The following is a 10,684-nucleotide window of genomic DNA, read 5'->3' on the forward strand; positions in this document are numbered from 1 at the left end:
TTTGTCACATGCAGAGGTGTTTCCATTCCACTGCAGTTCATGTTCTCCCAAAAATTATTTGTTTTGTCTGCCGTGGCAAAATTGTGTAACTTACATAATTACATAATTAATTATGTAACATGCATAAGTTACGTAAATTACATTGTCATTACTTACATACCCTCCAATATTTCTTCGATGAAAATAGGGACGGCCCATTCCATAATGATATTTTTACTATTTATACCCCACACATCTTACTGGGTTGCCCCAGCCACTCTGCACAGCTTCCAACATATATAAAAACATAGTAAAACATTAAACATTTTTTTAAAAAATCCCTATACAGGATTGCCTTCAGACAGCTCAGGGATTCGATAACTCCATACCCACCAACATTTCTCCAATGAAAATAGGGTCATCCTAAGGAAAAGTGGGACATTCTGGGATCAAATCAGAAACTGGGACTGCTTCTCAAAATCAGGGATGTTCCTGGAAAATAGGGATACTTGAAGGTCTGTACTTATTTCATCACATTAATTTCAGAGCAAATGAAATTTCATGACAACGGATCAGGAGATGTAAGCAATTACAGATCATTTGTGGACTGAAAGCAATAAAAGTGAATACTGATCATATTTGCTGGACTGATTTCCATTCCTGACACAGGGCAGATAAGTGAGCATTCCATTTCCGCCAGGATTCTCCTACATCCCTAATCTTGAGCAGGAGTTGTGGACCAGTAGCCTTTCTCTGTTTCTTTTAAAATCTATATACATGGACTACTAAGAGGCTGCAGGTAACAAATGAGTTTGCATTCCAAGACAGGGATGGGTTGAGGAATTTTCCCTGCCCCCCAGCAATAAGACATGAGTTAAATCCGCGCCTTTGCATGGCTCTAATCTGCCTCCACTGAAAACAACAGAGTCATGTGGCTGTCAACTGAGGACCAAAAGGTTCTGATCCAGCAATTTCAAGGACCTTGCCAATATCCCAGGGTCATCATGAATGGATATGCACTGAGGAAACAATACCACTGTATTTTGCATGGGAAGCATATGAAAGGTTAATGGAAAAACAAACACTGCAAAACACAATTATGTAAGTTAATTTTCTCGTTTTTTTAATCTAAAAAAATAAATAAATGAAGTTCAGGTTCGGGGGAATCCAAGCACTATTTTAGATTATTATCGCTTTGATAAGGATTTACAATTCAAGATGCAGTGCCCAACAATGCTTGAAGGATGAGGTCATTTCTTAATTATGTTAGTGTGTAGTGGATATACATCAATCCCACATCTTCATATATTCAGAATTTACTGTGCCCCTTACTTGACCCTGACATTTTTTTCCCAGGCAGCAGAGAGAAGAGAAGAAATATTCAAAGCAGATTTTTCTCTCTGATATTCACTGGCAATTCAAATACAGATGACAGGGCTTCAGTTCAGCCTTATTTCTAGCTAGTTGCCAAGCACTGTGGGTGCAGTTGGATGTGCCCTGGAAGATGGCAATCTGCTTTCAGCCTGCAAAGGGAACAATGACCCACTTCAACCTAGGCAAAATGGAAGCCAATGGAAACAGCACAAAACAAGCTAATCGAAATAATTTATGTTCTATGTCCTATTCATCCTTGGAAAGCTCAGAACAGCTAATAAGCAGTTCCTAGAGGACTGATCAGACACTGACCTGTGCAAAGTCCACATCTGTTGAGCTTCAACAACGCTTTCAGACCCAATGATTGGGCCCATCCCCATAAGCTTCTTCCCTAGGGAGAGATAAAACATTTGTAATTTTGCAGTGCTTCACAATCCCTGTTCTGCTAACGCATGCTGAGTTCTTATGTGGTTTGCTTACAGTTTGCCTTACCTGAAGGCCACTGAAATAGAAATGCCAAGAGACTGAGCTTTAAGTAGATGGTCTAGGGCTTCCCTACCAGAAGGTCGGCGGTTCGAATCCCCATGACAAGATGAGCTCCCGTTGCTCAGTCCCAGCTCCTGCCAACCTAGCAGTTTGAAAGCACATCAAAGTGCAAGTAGACAAATAGGTACCACTCCAGAGAGAAGGTAAACGGCATTTCCGTGCACTGCTGTGGTTCGCCACAAGCACTTTAGTCATGCTAGCCACATGACCCGGAAGCTGTACACCAGCTCCTTCAGCCAGTAAAGCGAGATGAGCGCTGCAACCCCAGAGTCATCCGTGACAGGGGTCCCTTTACCTTTACTCTTGCTCTCAGGAACCAGCAGTGACACTGCCCCCTCTGCACTGCCCCAACAACTTCAACTTAGTTCAACTTCTGCTGTTACTTTCTTCCTGTTTGTTGTGGGTTAATGATGAATGGCATCTTAATTAGACAGATCAATACCTGTTCCTGGGGAGGACTGGTTTATTATTATTATTATTTGTAAAAGAACTTTCTCAGGATCTCCTGAAGGCCCTGTGACCACCTGCAACTCCCTTGGTCTCGGGCAAGGGAGAAGGGACTGCCATATTTCCACTAGCCACACTAATACCTGAGAAAAGGAACCTGGCTGCTTGCCATAGCTTAAGGAATTAAAGTGTATCTTAGAGAAACATCACTCAGCTTGCTTTAGGAACTTGGGACAAGGGACATTCATAACAGAGATGGACAAGATAGCCCCTGTCTAGGGCTTCTGTGTCATGCATGGTCAGCCTCTTTCATGCCCAGGTCAGAAATGGAAATATGGAAATTTTGAGGTTCAGGCTTTTTCTAGCAGAACTTGAGAGACGAGATGAAATGCTAGGCCAGAGAGGTAAGCACCTGAAGATGGATGAATCTGCCTGTTTCAGTTTCTTTCCCTTTCTCATTTTTCCATTTCACCTGTAGTTTTAAGGTAATTGTATGTCAATAATTATATGTCACTACTGAATGGCTTAGTATCCATAAAGAAAAAAATCTGCCCAAACCTGAAATGGACCTATGCAAATTAAGTCCTCGTTTCCCTGCTGTTGCCTGAGTTGTTTGCTTTGATTTGTATGCCATTAATGAAACATACTAAATACCAGATGTTGTTTGTTTTCTGTAGCAAAACACAGAAATTCTGTAGCAAAACACTGAAGACACTTGCATATCTTTTTCATGTACTCATGTAATGTTGATACGGCGCACTAATCTTTCCCCCAGATCGAACCAGATGGTAAAAAGCAAAACTTACAATGCTTCCACGTTCTAGATAAACGGCTGTGGCTGTCTCTGTGCAGCACATTCTGCTCCACCAGATGTCCACATCAGGTCCCTGGGACTTTGCCACATTCAAAGTACGCACAGCGGATGAAAGGCTCCAGTGTGGTTTAATCTCCTACTGTTGTGCTCCTCTAATTGATGTCATGCCACTAAGGGGAACAATGCAGCCAAACACAAGTACTTCTAACTACCATCGATCAGTTTCTTGTGGGACAAGAAAGGGACTTCTATCTTGGAAAGGTACCTCCATTCAGCGGGATTTGTAACCGGTCTTATACAAGAACAGCTGTATAGTTCGAGACATCTTGACTTGAGCATTCTGTATGACACACAATCAAGACAATTTGCCTTACAGCTGTGACATTTGGCTCAGAGAATATACCTCTTAAGGGGTATAATCATGGGAAGCTGGTCACCAGGGCATGATCGCAAAGGACCCTACCAGCATTTTTTACTGCTGCACTGCTTAAGTCTCCATTGTGTCTTGCAAGGGAGGAGGATGTTGTTGGGGGGACAGAACAAACTGCCCACATCTCCCTTGGCTGCTTCAAACAGGTCCAATGGTTACCAACCACCACAGGCAAGAATCTTGACCGATTTAAAAAATAATAATAATAACAACTCTGTGTTTTAAGTCTAGGAGCGTAAAGACTTATCAGTACTTTTCTTCTCACCCAAAACTTTCTCCTTTTGCCATTTTAGATGGCTTCAGCAATTGGGGGTGATTCCAGACATCTTTTTCTCATTTGTTGAAAACCCATGGTGTATCTCTGTTACCACATTTCCCAAGTTTTAAACGATAAGTGCTCTCCTAACACAGGAATGATGAATCCATGGCTTTCTAGATGTTGAAGGATTGCAACTTCCATCACCCTGGCTATTCACCATATAGGCTGGGACTGAAGACAGATGAGCTCTAACATCACCTGGATGGCCACAGGATCCCCATCTCTATCCTAGCAAATATAGAAACACCTGTGAAGTAGGTTTATTGACGCAAAAAAGAACTGCTGGCAAATGCAGCGTGTTGGATTAGCCGATGTACCCAACTTCCTATGTTGAAGAGTTGCATTTGTAACTTCCTCCCTCTCTCTGGATTTTGGTTTGTGTTTGTCACGACTCTTAAACCAATGTTTTTTTCAATCCTACAATTGAATGTAACTGTCCAATTTCAATGAGAACAAAATCCCATTGATTTCAGTGGAAGAGCATGTGCTTAATTCTTTCACTTAGAAATCAACCGTTTTACTTTTCTTGGGCTGGGCTCAAAAGACTACGTACAGGAAAATCACTTTCTTCCACCTCAGACTGAGAACATCTGATGCCAGCTGATAGGTTTTCATCAAGAGTGACAAGGAATCATTTCTAATCTATGGCCGGTACGGAAGGTGTTTCCAGTAACATAGAGAAGCAACCTTCATATAGCAGTACAAGAAATGGTACATGTAAGTTGTAGCTGCACACTATCATATTAACTAAAAAGAAAATTATTCTCAAACAATGAAAAATCTGCTGCATTCTGGGACTAGAAGAAGTATTCCTTGCCAGTATTCTGGAAGATTTTATTTCCACACAGCTCTGCCATATGACACGTTTGGATGGTGTTTAAACTTTCCCTCTGTGTATGTTCATTTAGTGTATTTTTATTGTACTTTTAATTATCTGCAAATACATATTAATTCCAGAAAGTACAAACAGACGCTGCTGTCGTTCTTCTACCACACTTTATATTATAACATCGCTCATGAATGCTGGTTACAAGTTTCCAGGCAGACGTGTGGTTGATCTAAATTTGTGGGACAACAACATTTGGAATATCTGCTTTCAATTTGTGTGCATGTTTTCTCCTGTTATTTTCTTTTTATGGTGGTATTAATTGCTGCCAGACATTCCTCTGAAGCCAACCAGCAAAATACAGCAAATCAGATATTGTTGTTTTGGCTGCTGAAGTTGGAATCAACAGACCCAAGTTAATAATCTTTAGGTCCATACCTGGAGAAGAACTAACACACCAGATCTAGTTAAAGATTAAGGCTCTGACTGCATTAGGCTAAATCCATGGATCAGTTTTACACTGAACATGCTCTGATGGCAACCAGCTGTACAATCTGCGTTATGCTGTGGGTTGACTGTACATGAAATACGCATAAATGTGCAAATGAGCCACACACTGCAACATGAACAGGTGTGATTGATGGTGTGATCACTGGATCAGATCCTGCTTAGAATCAGGAGCAGCATAAGCATCACATCATTTCACACTATCTTTTTTTTTTTTTTTTTTTGCAGATTTATGAGGTACAGTGAATGTGAGAGTTGTGTGCAAATGGCCTCTTGAAATTCTCCACACTATTTGTGGACAGATACATTTTCCAGGTAGGAGGAGAGATTTCACTAAATTAGTCCTGGGGGAGGAAGAGTTTTCCAACAGTTTCTCAGGGAAATGACAGTAGCACAGCTGCTCCCACCTCCCACCCCATTTCCCCCCTTTCTCCCCCCCCCCCCAGTGCAAGTGGCAACAGCAACAGCTGTGGCACCATTTTGCATTCTCCACAATTATTTTGGGGACATTGTCAGAGTGAGGGGCAGAAATGATGGCTACCACGCACCTAAATGGTGATGAATAGTCAAAGAATGTGGGAAAGTGGCATTTTTCAAGGAGGGATGAGAACAAGAACAATTCCAGATTTTTTTCTCAGGGCATCGTCTTCAGAGACATTTCAGCTCAGCTCTCGAGTCCATTTTGACCAGTTCTCCCACTCCTCACAGTATCAGATGTCCAGTCCCACAGGATGCAATCTCAAGCTGTGATGAAACTACCACCCAACTTTTTCACAGTCCCATTTACAGGCTGCCGAAATTTCTCCTCTCCCAGAAAACTGCATTTTTTAAAAATGCACAGATATAAATACAAGGCAGACCTTGGGGCCAATGCAGACCCCTATTATCTACTTAATTATTCATTATAATTCTTTTAAGAGCCTTCTTCAATCATACTCAGAGTGGTTTACAAAACAATAAAACAAGCTTATCCATGGAGCACCTGTATCACATATTCTGTATGCCATTTTGTGTGTGTGTGTGTGTGTGCGCGCGCGCGCGTGTATGCTGCTACTCTCCAACCATACAAGACATCTTAAGTGTGTGAACCAGTTCTAAGACAGACAGGACTCTTTTTCTGAATGTAGCTATTTGGTATCAGATATTTCCACGCAGTTGGGTTGTGCAGCAAAATAAAACTCTCCCAATATGTGGAAAGGGAAATTTTCTCCAATTCTTTTTTCTTTTCTTCAGGTGTCTACTTCACTTTCTTTAACCTTACGATATGGCCAAGGGTTTTCTATTTAAACACCCAGATTTTTAAAATGTGTGGGGGGTTTTTTAAAAAAATAAAAATCTCCACACCACTCTCAGTGGTGCAAAGCTCTCGTTGCAGCTTCCTGCCAGCAGCACTTCCTGGGATGCCTTGGAAGCCATGACACATCATACCACATCACTCCCAGAGCATTCCAAGGAAGTGCAGCCGACAAGAAGCTGTGCAAAGTGGTCTCCAAAATTTCGTCCAGCTGCACTTCTTGGCAAAATCCAGTAGAGTTAATCAACAACACTCTCCCAAAATGGCGGAGAAATTTCTCACTACCACCAAGAAAGCTGTAGAAAACCAATCCCCATTTTAAAGTGGGTGGGACCAGGCCTTTTTTTTTTCTACTGGAACTCAGTTCCAGCACCTCTCAAGTGAGCACCATTGCCATTCTAAGATAACAAGGGATGCATCCATGGTGAAGAAGAAGGAGAAGAAGGAGGAGAAGGAGAAGAAGAGTTTGATTTTATATCCCACCTTTCACTCCCCTTAAGGAGTCTAGAAGCAGCTAACAACCTCTTTTCCTTTCCTCCCCCACAACAAACACTCTGTGAGGTGAGTGGGGCTGAGAGACTTCAGAGAAGTGTGACTAGCCCAAGGTCACCCAGCAGCTGCATGTGGAGGAGTGGGGAAGCGAACCCGGTTCACCAGATTACCAGTCCACTGCTCTTAACCACTACACCACACTGGCTCTCTGGACTATGTTAAGAAAATGTGGGGATGAGAAGCTTGACTGAGCTTTAGATAATACTAGACCGTAGCTCATTTATAGAGGATCTGCTTTGCATGCAGAAGGCGCTAGGTTCAACCCCTGACATTTCCAAGTAGGGCTGGGAGTGAACCCTGCCTGAAATCCCTTTCTGGAGAGAGACTGCCACAATCAACGAAGGCAGTACTGAGCTGGATGGAGCAATAATCTGACTCCATATAATGTTGCTTCCTATGTTCCTATACTGCCTAATTTTTTCTAGTAATGTTTTGTTGCAGGAACTATCAAACTGTGGCTTCTTAATCTAATTCATCTCCATTAATCTAGCTCCAAGGGGAAATATATAAAAATGATATGGACGGATACACAAAAAATGAAGTGTTGAGCGCACTTCAGATTTTGGCCAAGTTTTGACCAAGCCCAGAAGGGATATGGATTATTATTTAGTTACAGCTAACGGTTTGTGGTGGGAAACTTTTTTTTTTAAAGGATATTTTCCACTCAACACATTTAAGAATTTTACCATGCTCTTTGAGGCATTTCCCACTCTAAATATAGGAAATTGAACTAATGCCACTGTAAAGTTCGCATATAGGATATTTAAGCCTATATAGAATATTTAAGCCTGTATAGTTTTCCCCTTGAATTGTTTCAGCTCAATAATGTGGAAAAAAAGGAAAAGTGTGTTTCTTTAAAATAGAGATAGCAAACAATAGTGCAGCCAGACATCTACATCTGCTGAGCATGGGTTAACATTAAATGCGCTGTGATAGTAACAGCTTTAACCAAGCCATGCAAGGAGGAAGCTCTTTTATTTTTGTTAAAATAAATCTGAAGGAGAACGACGGCAAAGCAAACACCGCCAGTGGAACTGCAGCTTGTGGGGAAGGGAGGGGGAAGAGGATCATGAATATTAATTGAGGAAGTCAAGACAGAAGATGTACAGTGCAAACTATTTACAAAAGAGGCAATAAGCCACCAAGGTGCCGCGGAGACACTTGCAGAGCAAACACAACAACGGCACAATTCAAAGATGCAAAAGAAAACAAAGTAAAGAAGAGCCTGTTTAAAAATATGATCCTCTTGTACTGCTTCCTGCAATTCCTCAGCTTCCTGCAATGTGCTATTTCAGAAAAGCTTAGATCACAGCAGATCTCTGAATGTAGATCAGGTTTTATCAAAGGCCCTTGCTTTGTCTGTATGTTGAACAGGGAGCCATATTTTAACAAATGCAGAAATAATGAGGGTTTCAGATTTCCAGCGTAAGCACAAAAAGGGACACCCCGCTCTCATCTTTCAAAGCATTAGAGTTCACAACTTATCGTGCTCCGATGCAGCACAGAATTCCTGTATATCGTTGCCAAGGTTTGTGAAAAGTACCATTCTTAGCCACATCTATCTTTTCCCCTCTTCCCTTCAAATGTAACATTGGGACACACTTTTTTTTAAAAAAAAAAAAAAAATCCCTCCGAATGTATGACAGCAGAGAGAATGTCTACATAACGTCTTTCAACTAGCCAACGGGTAGCCTTGTAAAACCTATACAAACTATACTGAGGGAATTTCAGTTTAGAATAAATGAGCTATATAAGAGATTCTCCTTCTGTGACATATGGTGCTTTGGAAAAGATACCAGAGTACAAAAATGGCTCCATTAGATGACTTGTCTCCTATAAGTCACCAGTAGGGATGGAGCGAAAAGCACAAACCTGCTCATTCGCATGCCCACCAACAACAAACAGTGGAAATTCTCACTTCTGATTTTGTGATGAAGTTCTCCAGGCAAATAACGTATATAAAAGTTCATGTATCGGGGGAAAGGGTGTATGAAAATTCGTATATCAGCGGAAACAGCATACAAAATGCATTATGTTAGAGCAGGGGTGTCCAACAGGTCGATCACTATCTACTGGTCGATTGCAGGGTGTCCGTGGTTGATCGCAGTCGACTTTGGCTGCCTAAAAATAGCTCAAAAACAACTTTGGTAAATCCAATGGGTAGATCACTGCAAGTTTTTTAATAGTGGGAGTAGATCACAGTATCTTGGATATGCCTGTGTTAGAGAAAATTGCTGGTCAAATGCTGGCAATTTTTTTGGAAGATTAAAATAAAACACAGCAAAGTGATGTTGGAAATGTGGCAAACTGAATTTAAGATTGGGAAAATGAGACATTAAGAAAAAACAAACTGTTGGATTCAGCCATTCCTTGTTGTTGTTGTTTAGTCGTTTAGTCGTGTCCGGCTCTTCGTAACCCCATGGACCAGAGCACACCAGGAACTTCTGTCTTCCACTACCTCCTGCAGTTTAGTCAAATTCATGCTGGTAGCTTCGAGAACATTATCCAACCATCTCGTCCTCTGTAGTCCCCTTCTCCTTGTGCCCTCAATCTTTCCCAACATCAGGGTCTTTTCCAGTGAGTCTTCTCTTCTCATGAGGTGGCCAAAGTATTGGAGCCTCAGCTTCACGATCGGTCCTTCTAGTGAGCACTCAGGGCTGATTTCCTTCAGAATGGAGAGGTTTGATCTCCTTGCAGTCCATGGGACTGTCAAGAGTCTCCTCCAGCGCATAATTCAAAAGCATCAATTCTTCGGTGATCAGCCTTTATGGTCCAGCTCTCACTTCCATCCATCACTACTGGGATAACCATAGCTTTAACTATACGGACCTTTGTTGGCAAGGTGATGTCTCTGCTTTTTAAGATGCTGTCTAGGTTTGTCATTGCTTTTCTCCCAAGAAGCAGGTGTCTTTTAATTTCGTGGCTTCTGTCACCATCTGCAGTGATCATGGAGCCCAAGAAAGTAAAACCTCATTCCTAGTCGCCAGTAAATCTATACTGGTGACATCAGGCAGTGCACTTTTCGGCATCTGCTGAAAACACTTTTGTTTAGGCAAGGCTATCCAGACACATAGATGTTGGCATCTTTTAATCTTCCTTCACCACACGATTGCCGATTTTAATGTTTTGAATATTTTTAATATCTGCTTTTAACTGTTTTTTAATTGACAATTGTAATGTTTTATTTTATATTGTTGCAAACCACTTAGAACAGCGGTTCCCAAACTTTGGGGGGCCACCCCCCTTGGTTCCATAAGTTGATCCCCAACACCCATTATTCAGAATAGTGGTTTGTACAACCATTAAGGAAGATAATAACACAATAAAATTTCAGTAACAATCGGTTGCACATTTATTTAAAATCGAACTGAAACTATTTGGTTTAATTATTTCAACCAAATTGATGAACTTGATCCACTGATACCAACTTTTCAAAGTCTGAAATCTGATACCTCCAGCTTCCCTTGCTGCTCCCTTGTCTCTTAGCAACCCCTAGGTAATTCTAGCCCTACCCCCAGGGAGAGGTACCACCCACTTTGAGACCCACTGAGGAACTGATGATTCCTGGAATGAAAATGCTTTCTAATGCAGAAAGC

Source organism: Podarcis cretensis (assembly GCF_951804945.1).
Source record: "Podarcis cretensis genome assembly, chromosome: 7".
Classification (NCBI taxonomy): domain Eukaryota; kingdom Metazoa; phylum Chordata; class Lepidosauria; order Squamata; family Lacertidae; genus Podarcis; species Podarcis cretensis.